This window comes from Sciurus vulgaris (assembly GCF_902686455.1).
Source record: "Sciurus vulgaris genome assembly, chromosome: 9".
Taxonomy (NCBI): Eukaryota; Metazoa; Chordata; class Mammalia; order Rodentia; family Sciuridae; genus Sciurus; species Sciurus vulgaris.
The window spans coordinates 103,570,700-103,586,952 of NC_136469.1; positions in this window are offsets into that span (position 1 = coordinate 103,570,700).

Consider the following 16,253-nt stretch of genomic DNA (forward strand, 5'->3'; position numbering starts at 1 on the left):
AAGAATTTTTGCATCTATGCTCATCAGGGATATTGGTCTGAAGTTTTCTTTCCTTGATGAGTCTTTGTCTGGTTTTGGTATCAGGGTGATACAAGCTTCATAGAATGAGTTTGGAGGGGTTCCCTCCTTTTCTATTTCATGGAATAGTCTGAGGAGGACTGGTGTTAGCCTTTCTGCCTTGAGGCATGACCCAAGTCATATGTGAGCATGCTATTTCCCCACTCTTTTCTTCTCTATTTGTTGGAATTTGGGGAGGAGGTAGTGTCGGGATGGCACCCAGCCCTGGTTCCCTTGGAACTGTGCTTGGCTGTCTTACCCTCTTGACACAAGTGGGTGGGTAAAGGTCTGTTGTTCATCTTTCTATTAGTGACAGCCTTCCCCACTCCTGCCTGCCCTAGCAATGAACGTGAGCAGGTATGGTCCTTACCTGAGTTGGTCTTGACCCCTATTTTTTCTGGGCATCACTGAACAACTGAATGATTTCCTGATTCTCTAACTGTGTCATACAAATCTTAACCTGATCTGGATCTTTAAATTTCCTGATTTTACTTCCTGATTTGCCCCATAGGAAGAAAGTAGTAAATATAAAATATGCCGACTTCAGGGTTAGGCAGACTTGAGTTTGGTTGCTGCCTACTAGCTGTGTGATACTGAGTAAGTTAATTTGGTTTTCTGGGGCTCAGCTTCCTCTTCTGTACAATGAGTATGAAAATACATATCTAATGGCACTATTGTGGGAATCAAACACAATATCACGTTATCACATAAAAGGCCTAACATTGTCCAGAGTAGGCACCAAACTTATTAACTCAACAAGTACTGTTAGGCTTTTACCTTGGACAAGGGGGCTTTTTAGCAGTGGGGGTACAGCAGGAAACAACAACAGTCTCTGCATCAAACTTACTTTGTAGAGGTGGAAACCATACTTAAACAGACACTTAAATAGCTGAAGGAACAAAAGATGTCAGATAAAGAGATAAAGATGCCAGAGAGAGGTGGGGGAGGGATGGGAAGGAGCGGGGACATCAGCCAAGGCCTAGTTAACAAAAACCAGCCAGACAAGCGAAGACACTGGGTGGAGGAACCAGCGAGCGTGAAGTCCCCTTCCATATCTTTCTGCCCGTCCTTCCAACTCTGACCTCAGGTTAGTCCCTTGTGGTCTTCCCTTCCTGACAGCTCGGCTAGGGGATCCCAGCCCTGGACCAAATCCTCCTCTGTTCCCAGAGGCCTGGTGGGAAGGAGCTGAGCTTGATCTCCTGATGCAACCTAGACGCAGAATTTATTCCCAGCTCCCCACGCTCATCTTTTTGGAAAAGCCTGTCCTGGCGGACACTCCCTGACCCTCCCCGCTGCCTTGTTTCTTGGACCTCTGGCTTCGGGTTTCTAGGGTAACATCCATAATTTCTTAAGGACTGTGGCATGCTGACCCACCTCTCCAGGTGGGCCATAGGATCCTTCATGCATTGACACCACCCCTTCTACTTCTTTGGTCACTGCCCCTCCCCCACGGTGCCTCCTACCACGTTTGGTTGCTGGACAAGGAATGCGCCTATCTTTCTACTCAACCCCCTCCCCCACTGCTGACACCCTTCCTCCTTTATGTTCTTTACCACTTTATCACTGACTAAATATGTTAGTGACCCACTGGGCCTCGAGCAGCATCAGTTCACAGAAGAAGCTCAGTGAGAGAACGAGTTTTCAGGAGAGATGCTGCCTCTGATGGGTAACCTTGGTGAAGCTGAAACCATTCTCAGAGGAGAAACTCTCCTCTGGAAGGACTTTTCACGCCTTTTCCCTGGGCTCTGATTCCTAGAACTCAGGCCACAGAGGTCTGCCAAAGGGGCGTTGTTTTGGGTCAATGGCAAAATCATTAGTGTCCCGTGGTGTCTCTGTGGCTTTTCTCTCGGTACCTGATCTAGAGGTGAAGAGTTCAGAAGAGGTGGAAGTGGCTGTCCTCAAGTGCACATGTTCCCGAAGCCGCGACTACTCTTGTTTGATCATTTCAACCATCTCCTTTCTAATAGACTATTTACAATCTGCTGGGACCATAGCAGTGACCTGTAGGCTTACGAGGAAAGTGATGGCCTATGGGCGAGGGAGCTTCTCTCTGAGCTCCCACATCCACTCTGCCTCCCCCGTTGGCTCAGGGAAGATGTGGTTTATATTAGTGACCTGGAGAAAGTTCATGCCCTCCGGGAAGAGTGTGTCCATGAGATGGCAGAGTGATTGATGGTTTATTTACAGCACTGACATCCAGCCTGTCAGGACCCTTTAGCGGCCTTTGATGTAAAACACACCGAGAGGCCCTGGGTCGTCCTTATCTCCTCAGAGGAGAGAAATCAGAAATGAAGAATGGTGGGCCAGGGCTCTGCATGCTGGGCTTCAGGGCTCCCAATGGTGAAAACAGACAAGGGCCAGCAATTAGGAGACAGCGGGGGTTCAGAGGGTGGGCAGCACTCAGCAGGTGAGCCCGTTTCTTTCTCCTTCCTTGTCTCTTATATCTTCTTCCTTGGGCACCCCTGTGTCGACGGGGACCCTCGAGTCTCACAGAATAGTCATTTCACAATTTACGCACAAATCTTACCAGCAGTAATGCCATGGATGTTTGCATTTCTCAGGGACAGTGGGTGGGCAGTGGTTAGGCCACAGTATTGAACCGTTAATGACCATTTAAAGCACTCTGGCCTCTGGTTGAAGGAGCCATGTTTCTTTAAGAGAACAAAAGAACCCAAACTAATTCCCAGCCACCCAGGACAGAAACTGCAGTTTGCAAACAGGCAGCTACAAGCTGACTCCAGCCTACAGCTGTATTTTGTTTGGCTATAGAGAGCTGAAAAGCTTTTTAGTAGTTGCCAATGCTTAACAACAAGATTTCAATTGCACAAAAAAATTTAGATTTTTTTTTGGGAAAAAAAAAAAATCCGTTTTTTGGAAAATGGGAGAACTGGAGATTGGGCCTGTATTCCCGTAGGGCAAAAGATCTGGGGCTGACCAACGGTGTCCCCTCGACTGAGGCCAAACCTGTGTCTGGAGCCTCCCCCAAGTGATACTACGTGTCCATGCAATTTATTGCTGCCCTGGTGCTGCGGTTACATTAATCCCTAGTCCATTTCAAGCATGTTTTGATTAGTATTTAATGCAAATTCTTTGGATCAGCAAAAAGGGTTTTTTTCATCAGTAAAGTGAAAATGCCAAAACTAACCTAATATGGTTATTGATTTTGAAGCTACTACTCAAATTCCTTCCTTCCTTCCTTCCTTCCTTCCTTCCTTCCTTCCTTCCTTCCTTCCTTCCTTCCTTCCTTCCTTCCTTCCTTCCTTCCTTCCTTCCTTCCTTCCTTCCTTCTTTCTTTCTTTCTTTCTTTCTTTCTTTCTTTCTTTCTTTCTTTCTTTCTTTCTTTCTTTCTTTCTTTCTTTCTTTCTTTCTTTTTTGGTACTGGAGTAGAACCCAGGGCCAGTTTTACCACTGAGTACATCCCCAATCCTTTTAATTTTTGAGACAGGGTCTAATGTGCTGAGTCTGGCCTTGAACTTTTGATCCTCCTGCCTCAGCCTCCTGAGTTGCTGAGATTACAGGCATGTGCCACCGCACCTAGTTTATCAAATTGACATTCTAGGAAGGGGTCTGCCTATATTTATGAAGATCCATCTGAAGGTCCTTCAATATTCCAATGCAGCCTGGATTCTGGAGTTTTAAAGAATTCTTTGAGAACACTGATCTCAAATTTTCCACTGTCTGACGTGAGACCATAGGGAGCACCAAGTACTTTCCCACTTCAGGGTTGATTAGTATTGGGTCAGCCAAATATGCATTTGGCTAAGAATGGAAAGATACAAGAGAATAAGGAAATATTCTACAATGAGAGCATAGGAAGGTATCATCCAACATCTCTCTGGCTGCGATTTTTCTATGTTCTTGTGGAAAAAGTTAGGCAAAGGAGAGCTATGGTTGGTCTAATGAGTCACAATCCATAACCAGACACAGGTGACCTCAAATGCTTGCTTCTGGCAGGCATTCTGGTTGCCTTCCTTGTTTTGTAATTCCTTTTCTAGCTCTTCCCAGGCCATGACCTGCATAGTGGGAATCCAGAGGCAGTGGTGCTTGGTATGATTTCCTGTACAGTTACAATTGGTCCTGTCCATGGGCACAGACCTTCACCTAGATGGAACAGGCCAGTTCGAGTGCAATCAGTTCCACACCAAGGAGGTGGCCAACTCTTAATTACGTTTCTCACATTATTCCTTGATAGGGAGAACTCTGCCCTTCTGGGCACATGACTCTAAGCTGCTGTTCTCCCTCACGCTGTGGTGTACCTAAATTTGCGTGAGTTAGAGTGCTTTGGGCTGCAACTAACAGACACACAAATGTAAATATTATCTCACTTATTATCACTCCTATCTCACTTATCAGAAAGCTTGCTGGTTGGTTCAAGTCTTTCCCACCAAAAGGGCTTTTACAACCTTTCATATTTAATGTCCTTTATATAATTTTAAAAAATCGCTAGATATGCCAAAGGACAGCACAATGGGAATTAAAGCCAAGAGACAAAACAGATCATGAAAACAGATCTATACTGGAGGTAGCTGACAAGATCTTTAAAATAACCATGATTACTATAGTTAAGATAATGAGGAAAGAGTAGGGAAAATAGATGATCAAAGAGAATTTCACACCTTTTTGGAATATGTGTGTGTGTGTGTGTGTGTGTGTTTGTATGTGTATACATATAATCAGTATACAGGAAAACAATAATGCAAAAGATAGGGAGGTGTAACTGGAATTAAAAGCCTCCTAAGGCTTTAGCATTGTATGGGAAATGGCAAAAATACTTTTGTGTGTGTGTGTGTGTGTGTGTGTGTGTGTGGTGCTGGGGATTGAACTAAGGGCCTTGTTCATGTGAGGCAAGCACTCTATCAACTAAGCTATATCCCCGGCCCAAAATACTCATTTTACTAGAGAAAAGGCTTATGATACATTTTTCACCTCTAAGTGATCCTGAAGACTAAAATGTGCTTAATTATCAAGTTAAGATAAAATGGAATCAAAAAAATTAAAAATAGATAGGAAAAGAGAGAAAAAGGAATAAACGGGTCACATATAAAGTAAATGGTAAAATAATAGATAAAATATCAATATATCATTAACTACACTAAATATAAATGAACTAACTAGTCCATTAAGTGATATTGTTTTAGTAGTCAGATGGCAGGCAGTGTTATTGGAGGTTGGAAAGTTAACCAACTACAGGATCCATGACTTGTAGTGACAAAGCATTTATTAAAACTGTGCCTGGCTCATGTACAAGGAATAACTAAACCCATATTTTTAAGTAAAAACAGTGGAAAATAGAATATTAATAGCATGTGTTGGTTGTGACTGCATTTACGGAAGTATTGGAAAAGATCAGTTCAGACAAGGATTTTATGATTTGAGAGAGGAAATAAAACACAATCTGCAGAGTCCAGATATTTGGGGTATTGAAAGATTAAAAAACTCATCTATATCTAAACTCCAAACAGTAAGAAATAAGAGAAAAAATTTTAAGCAATAACAGCCTGTGAAGATTCAGATTTACAGTCAGATTAGATTAGGTGTGTGGTTTTTCTATCCAAGCCAAATGACTTCAAATTTGTAGACACTGCATTAAGAGAGAGTCATATGAGATCAAGAAAGATACATATCAAACTCGGGAATTATAGCTAGGAACTAATATGGAAGAGACTGGAACCATAGATACATAGAAACCTTATTATGTTTTTGAGGAAGTTTTATTGCCAAAGAAATATTTAAAAAGAATCATGTACCTAAATTAAAAAGGCTTTTCTAGTTGAATCTTGAAACAACATTTGAACCTCAAAATTTCAACCTGCAGGAACAACTTTTGACAACTGGGCCACCCCTAAAGAGGGCGTACTTCTCAAAGTCCACTTCAGATAGAACTTAGGAGGTGATGGTAGATGAGGGAGAATGTCCCAGAGGGGAGAGTCATGGGTCATGGCAAAAAATATACCTCTCTCTAATGTTCTTCTTTGATGGTGGAATCAGGATCTAATCAAATAAGCTTTCCTACTTACAGAGAAGGGTTTTCATGATACCTGCCCCGTAAGAGTCCGTCAGTGCTGTGTCCTAATGACTGCTGAGTGTTTACCATGATTCCTATTTGTGAATGAGTTTTCAAAGCAGTTGTTCTCTGTTCCCTGTTGTATAGTATGTACGCCTGTGCTTGCGTGTGTGTGTGTGTGTGTGTGTGTGTTTACTTTATGGGTAACTGGATCACAAAGATATGGAGATGACCTCGGAGTTTGCATTCTGTGGAGGTTCTGGAGTTTAAAGTGGAACTTTGAGTCATCACCCCTAGGGAGAGGAAAAATTTGTTGTTGATGTGGGAAGACAAGAGAAATGGATTTTTGGTGACTAAAATGTTGGGCAGTGACCAAGAATGGTGTGTGTTCACCAAAACCTGTCTCCTTTACCTCCTGTACCCACGGCCAGTCCTCTTACCTTTCTTTTCATGCCAAGGTTACGTGGGGCCAAGGTCCTGAGTCTATGAGTAAAAGCCTTTATGCCACTTCCAGTCCGGGCCCATAGATACCTCTCATATGAAATTATGGCATTTACCGGTAAATGGATGGATCTGGAGACTATCATGCTAAGTGAAATAAGTCAATTCCCCCAAAACCAAAGGTTGAATATTCTCTCTGATATGCAGATGTTAACACACAATAAAGGTGGAGGAGGGAAGAATAGAAGTTCATTGGATTAGACAAAGGGGAATGAAGGAGGGATGGGAATAGGAAAGAGAGTGGAATGAATCAGACAGAACTTTCCTATGCTCATGTATAAATACACAAGCAGTGTAACTCCGCATCATGTACAACCACAAGAATGGGAAGTTATACTCCATGAATGTATACTATGTCAAAATGCACTCTGCTGTCATGTATATCTAAAAAGAACAAATAAAAATTAAAAAAAAAAAAAAAACCCTCCTGTATGATGTCCTATGTTCATCTTCATCTGTAGACCAACTGGATGCCCAGGGTGACTTTGGAAGCCATATGATAAAGGTTGAGCCTCCATCATCCTGGGTCTCAGAGTGTAACCTCTTCATGTTCCCACCTCCCACCCTATTGGCTTTTAAAAGTTCCACTGTATAAGGCTGCAGAGATTTTGCCGTTGTGACTAGCACTGCCTCCATTAATAAACCAGCCTTCCCTGCAAGTCATCCTCTCCATTCTTTGACACTCTCTAACTTATGCTATGCACTTATGGCAGAGAGCAACTTATGAGCTTTGACAGCAGGGCAAGCTGTTGTTCAGAGAAAATATATTATCTTGCTGAGTTTTGGATAAATCCAAGAACAGTATAGGGCAAAGCACATGGTCATTGATGACCCTACAGTAGTGGGTGGGAGTCCTTTCTACAGTCCCATTCCTGAGCCATTCCCACTCAGCCAAAACACTCTTCCCACAATTCTGGTTATTACAGAGTAGCAAGGGTTGTAGAAAGAGCCTTTGCTTGATACTCTTCCAAAGCCTTGTTATGCAGTGGATGTGCTTAGGTTGCGTCCTTGGAGCAGTGTTCTGCAATGGGGTCAACACATTTCCCCACAAAGCACAAATCCTGGAAATGTCTGACTAATACTAGCATCATGTCTTAAGGGGGTGGTAGCCCTGCTATCTGACCCCAGGAACATAAGCCTCCTAATTTCAAGTAATTCATCTCCAAGGGGTGTTTCTGTGTTTTTCTTGGTCAACTACACAGTCATCTCTTTTTGTAGCCAGGAGTAATTTGTTTCTCTGAATCCATCCAGCTTACAAGTTTGGCCTTCCAACCAGGAAGGGCGTTGTGGTGCAGTCCTGTCTGAAACACACTGATTCATTATTGCTTTAGGGAAATAGCTCCTTGTCATCCTATTAGAATACGAATTTGGCAGTGGGGTAAGATTTCAGTTCAGTTAGTAGAAGAACAGCGGAGAACATGCGTGTCGTTGAGCCTGAGTGCGACCATGTGTATCTGTCTTTTATTATGCAATGAGTCTAAAAAATGTCAGTGAGGTTCTCAAAGACCTAGAGCATGCATGACTTGTCATGAGAATGGGAAGCAGGCTTCCCGGCAAGGCTGAGGACAGTCCCAGTTAAGTGGTTATGAATCTGACGATTTAGATATAAAATCGAAAGAGGAGGAAAGGTGAACCCTAGCCCTCCGTGGATGACGTCCAAGTACAGAGCAGGCGACATGAAGTTGTATGTTCTTTCTGTGAATTAGAGGCTCCCCTCTCTGCGACACACCTCTGTGGCTTGAGGAAGATAACTTCAGAGACTGAGTAGCTGAATTGTAATATGTCATTCATCAGAAAGACTAGCAGATGAAAATTTGAGATTTGGGAATCTGGCGTTAGATTCTTACTGTCACACCTTGTAATGAGGCTAGAATTGACCCACTGACAGGCTGATTTGCTTATTTAACAAGTATTTATCAAACAACTGTCACATTAGCAGTTCTGGTCTGCATGTGGGGAGACAGTGGGGCACAATAGAGATAGTTTCTTCCCTCTGTGGAGTCTGGTAGAGGACACAGATCAAGAAACAGACTCAATCCCAGAGGCGACCAGGGAGTGCTACAAAATGTGTATACAGTTGCTAAGAGAGGCCAGAGGAGGGTCAGCTAACCCAGTTTTGTGGAGGGTTCACCAAAGTTTCCCTGGAAGAAATGGTGTCTAGACTGTCACATAAAAGATGAGGGACAGTCAGCTAGGCAAAGGCTGCTGTCGGGGTTAGGGAGAATTTTGCAAGGGAAGATAATGAGCTAGAGAATTTGAAGCAGAGGTAAATGCAGAAACCACAGTGTGGTGGGATTTGGGAAAGGGATGTAGGAAAAGTTGAAGCCCAGCTGCGGATCTGCAGAGCTCACCGCCCGGCTACGCTGTTTGCCAATGACGTGATGCTATGTTTAGAAGATTCCAAAAATTCCACCAAAAAACTTCTACAACTGATAAACAAATTCAGCAAAGTAGCAGGATATAAAATCAATACCCATAAATCAAACATGTTCCTTTATGTCAGTGATGAATCCACTGAAAGAGAAATTAAGAAAACTATCCCATTCACAGTAACCTCAAAAATAAAAAATACTTGGGAATCAATCCAACAAAAGAGGTGAAAGACCTCTACAATGACATCTACAGAACACTGAAGAAAGAAATTGAAGTAGACTTCAGAAGATGGAAAGACCACCCATGCTTCTGGATAGGCAGAATTAATATTGCCAAAATGGCCATACTACCAAAAGTGCTATACAAATGTAATGCAATTCCTATTAAAATCTCAAAAATGTTCTTCATAGAACTAGAAAAAGCAATCATGAAATTCATTTGGGAAAATAATAAGAGACCCAGAAGAGCCAAAGCAATCCTTAGCAAGAAAAGTGAACAGGAGGTATCACAATACCAGGTCTCAAACTATACTACAGAGCTATAATAATAAAAATAGCATGGTATTGGCACCAAAACAGACACATTGACCAACAGTAGAGAATAGGAGACACAGAGACAAACCCACATAAACACAGTTATCTCATATTAGACAAAGGTGCCAAAAACATTTCCTGGAGAAAGGACAGCTTATTCAACAAATGGTGCTGGGAAAAATGGCAAGCCACATGTAACAAAATGAAATTAAACCTTTTCCTCTCACCCTGCACAAAACTCAACTCAAAGTGAATCAAAGACTTAGGCACTAGAACAGAGACCCTGCGACTACTAGAAGAAGAAGTAGGGCCAAATCTTTACCATGTCGTCCTAGGATCTGACTTCCTTAATAAGACTCCTAAAGTGCCATAAGTTAAATCAAGAATCAATAAATGGGATGAATTCAAATTAAAAAGCTTCTTCTCAGCAAAAGAAACAATCAATAATGTGAAGAGAGAGCCTACAGATTGGGAGAAAATCTTTACCATATGCATTTCAGATAAAGCATTAATCTCTAGGATATATAAAGAACTAAAAAAAACTTAACACTAAAACAACAACAATAACAAAACAAATAACCCAATCAATAAATGGGCTAAGGAACTGAACAGACACTTCACAGAAGAAGATATACAATTGATCAACAAATATGTGAAAAAAATGTTCAGCATCTCTAGCAATTAGAGAAATGCAAATCAAAACTAAGATTTCATCTCATTCCAGTCAGAATGGCAATTATCAAAAGTATAAGCAACAATAAATATTGGCAAGGATGTGGGGAAAAAGGTACACTCATACATTGCTGGTGGGGTTGCAAATTGGTGCAAGCACTCTGGAAAGCAGTATGATGATTCCTCAGAAAACTTGGAATGGACCCACCATTTGACCCAGCTATTCTCAGTTTATATCCAAAGGACTTAAAATCTGATGTAGCACAGCCACATCAATGTTTATAGCAGCTCAAGTCACAATAGCTAAACTCTGGAACCAACCTAGATGCCCTTCAACAGATGAATGGATAAAGAAAATGTGATATATATATATATAATATATTATATATAATTATATCATATATAACATAATTATATATAATATTATATGTGATATTAATATAATATACATCATATATATAATATTCCATCATATATATATGATGGAATATTACTCAACTTTAAAGAAGAATGAAATTACGGCGTTTTCTGGTAAATGGATGGAGTTGGAAAATATCATGGTAAGTGAAATAAGACAAACCCAAAAAACCAAAGGGCAAATGTTTTCTCTGATATGCAAATGCTAATTCACAATAAGGGGGGTGGATAGGGAAGAATAGAGTTACTTTAGATTAGGTAGAGGGGAGTGAAGGGAGGGGCAGGGGTGTGGGGGTACGAAGGACAGTAGAGTGAAAAAGACATTATTACCTCATGTGCATATATGATTGCATGATGGATGTGATCCTACAATATGTACAATGAGAAAAATGAGAAATTATACTTCATTTATGTATGATTTATCAAAATGTATACTTTCTACAGTCATGTACAATTAATTAGTATAAATAAAATACTATTAGTAAAATTCCCTTATAATTCTGAAAAAAAAAGAGAAGTTGGAGCTGTTGAATCAGCTTAAAATTACCTGAAAATAGCTTGCATTTGTAGTTAGTCCTGTTTGCAGAACTGGGAGGCTTGACAGATGCACATGGTGGACAGCTGGCTTCTTCCGACCTCTGCTGCACATCAACTTGGTTCCATTTTCTTACAGACATCCTCTCCAGACCACTAACTTACTCTAAATAATCTGTGCTAGCAAGGTGAAAAGAAAGAGTAAATACTACTAGTGACAGACAAACCTAAATCCTCCATCTGATTTGGGAGTGTGATCACATAGATGGGGACCAGACTCACACACATACTCACATGCAAGCTCACTGGTTTCTTTTCTTTCTTTCTTTCTTTCTTTCTTTCTTTCTTTCTTTCTTTCTTTCTTTCTTTCTTTCTTTCTTTCTTTCTTTCTTTCTTTCTTTCTTTTTTTTAAACAGCTTTATTGGGAACGGGGGAGGGAGGAGGGGAGGGAAAGGGGAAATACTGCAGCAAATTTAATTTCGTGCCTGTTATAATCATGTCAATATGAACCCCAATATTATGTATAACTATAATGCACAAATAAAAAATTTAAAAAATCTTTATTGAGGTATAATTGATACACAAGTTGCACATATTCAGAGTATACGCGTGATGAACTTGGACTTACACACACACCAGTGAAAACACCACACGTTTTCTCTTGAAAGTATATTCCTTGTCCTACCTCAAACGCTCCCCTCTCTAGATGGTCCACATTCTCCCTCATGTACCTCTGCTTTCCTAAATAAACTTCTATGTCTCTGATTGTTTGTCTGTCTATTATCTATGAAAATGAACATTAGGATTTCAAGAAAAGAAGTGTGATTTTCAACACGTCTTAAACTAATTTCCAAAGATTCTCCTAGCCTCTTGGCCACTGTATTAATCAGTTTTACGTTCCCAGAACAAATACTTGAGACAATGAACTTATAAAAAGAAAACGTGCATGCCGGGTATCATGGGGTACGTGTGAGGCTCAGACAGAAGGATCTCAAAATGGAGGTCAGCCTCAGCACTTTAGGGAGACACTCAGCAACTTAGTGAGACCCTGTCTAAAATAAAAAATAAAAAGAGCTGGGCTGTGGCTCAGTGATAAAGTGCCCCTGGGTTAGATCCTCAGTACTGTCCCCCCCAAAAGAAAAGGGTTATCATGGCTTGCAGTTTTGGAGCTTCAATCCAAGTGGGGTGGCCCATTGATTTGGGGCCTGTGGCAGGGGCCATGTGGAATAAAGCAACTGCCCTCACAGCTAGAATCTGAGAAAAAGGAAGAAGAAGGGGCTAGAATCCCACCCTCTCCCTCCAGGGACGGCCACCAACGATCTGAAGACTTCTCACATAACCCCACCTCCCCACCTCCTAAAGGCTCCACCTCCTTCCAAAAGTGCCACAGGTTGGGGATCACAGCCTTTAACACACGGGCCTTTGAGGGGCAATTCGCCAAATCATAGTAACCCCAGACACTGTTCTGTGTTTTGGGGGAGCACGGGGCTTCCAGGGGACCCTGGTACCTCTGTGGCTGGGAGCACCTCTGCAGATGGGGGCCAGGTCTCGGGATCCCAGAGCTGATGATTTGTGTGTGTATCTGGGACAGAGTGCACTGTGGCACACACAGAGCAGTTACTGGATTCTTTTCTCCAGGAGGGACAGTTTGTCGGTTTGGTAAATTCTCCAAGGAAATATTCAGAGTGAAGTAACGGAAGGCTATTCATTTGTAAAAACAAACACAGACGCCCCTGCGTCAGCAAACCCCACGGAGAGTAGTAACTTGCTCAATATTCTAAATGGGTTTTAAAGGAGGATTTGGGGTCTTAAACTTGACTTGGAGAGAAAAAAAATAATCCATGTTAAGAAGGAACATATGCGAGACAGACGTTGGGCAGCTGAATGTCATGGGTCAGTTTGACACATTTTAAATTGCAATTTTAAATTTGAAAAATGATATAATCTTTAAAAGTTCACCTTGCAAAAAAGTTCTTTTGAAACGGACAAGCTGTTCTGCATGACGTTTGCCTAATGGTGTGGAGCTTTGACAACAAAAGTGTAAAACAATCTTAACTTTACTGATAGATCTTAAAGAGTAACATCCAGGTCTGGAATATTTTTCTGACATGTACTATTCTAACCTGTTCTTAACAATCAAGACAATTTCCACCCACTCTTCGGATCTCACAAGAGTCATAGGAAGGCTGATCTAAGTGGAGCGAAGAGATACACACATGATAAAAAACGAAACCCTAAAGAAGATAAAATTTTGCAGGGCACGGTGGCGACCACCTGTAATCCCAGTGGCTCCGGAGGCTAAGGCAGGAGGATCATGAGTTCAAAGGCAGCCTCAGCAATTTAGTGAGGCCCTAAGCAGTTCCTTGAGACCCTGGCCCTAAATAAAATACACAAAAGAGCTGGGGATGTGGCTCAGTGGTTAAGTGCCCCTGAGTTCAATCCCCAGTACCCCAACAAATGAATAAATAAATAAATTAAATTTCAACTGTTTACATCAGAAAACATCCCTAGAATCTACTATGAATCAGTGAGCCTGGCAGGCTTTAAGGGATTCTAAGGGAACCGGTTGATTACAGGGAGATTAAAGCAAAAAGAGTAGCTCTTATGAGACCTATTTTTTTTCCATCGGATTAAATGCTTTTCATAGTAGTTCTTAGAGGTTCATATTATTCCCAATTTACTGCGGTATAAGTAGAGTTTGGGGAAGTCCCAAACTTTCCCAAGTCCTGTAATTATTGAGCATTAAAAATATTTAACCTAAAGCTACCACACATCTCTGTTCAGCACTTCTGCTTCCAATGGCAAAGTTGGTCCCACCTGCATAAATTTAATTTGAAAGATAAGGATAAAAGATCTTTGACAAGTAAGAAGCTTTCGACGACTTTTAAAATCAAACGGAACCTCGGGATGAAAACACATGGAACCAGGGATGAAATTGTTTCTGCAGATCTTCTTAATTTAATCCTGCAAACACTTACATAGCACTTTCCAGGCCCTGGTTTAAGTACTTTGAAAACATGGATTCTCCTAACAATCTTATGTGGTAGTTACAACTGGCATCTCCCATTTACAGAAAAATAAACAGAGAGGTTAAGTGCCTTGCCTGAGGTTACCCAGCTAGTAAGTGGCAGGGTGGAGATCTAAATCCAGAAAGGCAGGCTTGGGAGTCTGTGTTTCTAACTCTCAGGCTGTTGCTTCTTTGATCAGTCAACATGAGGTCTAAGGAAATGCCACATTAAGATGGCAAGTCAGATGTTCCAGTTTTTATAGTGTATTTACTTACCTAGCATCAGATGCACTTTAGGAAAAGCAGATTTTCAAAGCTTTCCTGAATCCTACCATGTCACAGAGCATGAGGCCTAGATGTCTATATCTGACGAGGACCTCTTGACCTGTGTGACCCTCATGGGCTCTTCTCAGGGGTGGTCTAATTTCATTGGCCATGGTGAATCAGATCCCCTCTGACTTCTCTTGGTGGACAGAGGGTGGAGGGCTCGTCCTGCCTGCAGGGTCAGGACCATCTTATTGGCACAGGGGGATGAAGAGGGTCTCCTTTTGTGTTACTCCGTCGTTTGTAGTGCTCAATCACAATATGCACTAAGAAGCAAATTGTATTTCATGCATGTATGGTTGTGTCAAAGTGAACCTCACTGTTATGTAGAATTGTAATGCACTAATGAAAATATTTAAAATATCAAAAAAAACAGTATGCACAAGGATGCTTCAGAAAACAACAACACAGAGTAACCCTTGCCACTAATCTTACATACACACACACACACAGCTGAGTCAGGAGCCATGTGAACAAACATTTGTGCCGAGGTCTAATGGAGCACTGCAGTGCTTGGCTAAGAGCTAAGAACTCTCCAAGGAATTGTTTTAACTGAGTCGAGGCTGCCCCATAAGGAATTATGACTTTGGAAAATAAGGTCTGGGAGTGGCAATATGGTAGAGCACTTTCAGATAGTAGTTCAACGACAGACAGGAACTTTTTTATAAAACCGATATATTGTATTGTGCGTACTTGATGTTTATAGCATGATGTTGTGGGATAAATACGGTTGGAGAAATGGTTACTCTAGGGAAACAGACGAACATGTCTATCATCTCACTTAGTCACCTTTTTGTACCAAGACCAGCTAAAATCTACTTACTGAACAAAATCCCAAATGCAATACAATTTTTATTACCTTTAGTCCCATGCTAAACTTGTTCATCCTCTCTATCTGCTATTTTGTCTCCTTTGACAAAATCAAGTTCAAGGAGATGAAATACTTGATGTTATGATATTCTCACCCGATTCCCTTTTCTCTAACTAGGTCAGGGCATAAATAAACAATGATTTCCCCCTTGATAGAAAGACAAACTATGAAGCAAAAGACAGGGAAAACACAAATAAAATTTTCTGAATTATGTAGCAGTAGGTTCTACTTCTGTTTCCTTTAGCTGACCATATTCTCTTATGTAAAATAAAATAACAAAAGTTTCCTTTAATTTGCATCTCCTTTCCAAGATTAATTTTACAAAGAACTTTCATTAGTTTCTTTTTACCATTTTCCCCTTGGAAAGGCATAGGTCATGGAATATAAATTGCCAAGTTTAACCAGTTCCTAAAAGACACTGAAGTCTTTGGAGAAAACAAATTTTAAATGGTGTATTTAATCCAGGGAGTATTATATAAAGTGTTTTCTTATGGCCAGAACCTAGCAGGTAGGAGATTCACCCAACTCTGGATTTTTCCAAGTGGAAACCCTGGAAAATTTGTCCTTGTGGCCTGGACGTTTAAACCCATTCAGCTTTGGGAAGGAGATGGCTGGAATGTCTTGGGTCTCTGGAAAGAAAAGCACTTGCCTGCAAGGTGTGTTGAAGTTTTGTTCAAACAGAGAATGACCACAATGCTGAGAATCGTGGCTGACTTCAGCTTTTCCAGAAGTGGAACCGAGTGTCAACATAAATTTCCCCAGATTTTTGCAAGTTCAGGCTTGGCTCTCCATGCTCCTGGAACACACAAGGAGAAAGCATGAGATGGTGGCTACCTTTCCCATGTGAAAGGGCTGCACTGTGTCCCCCAGCATCCACCTTGTGCTTAGAAGCCAGCTCTCAAGGGATGGAGCTGAGCCAGTTTTGTCTGCTTTGGAATAGACTAGAATAAGAAATTCCAA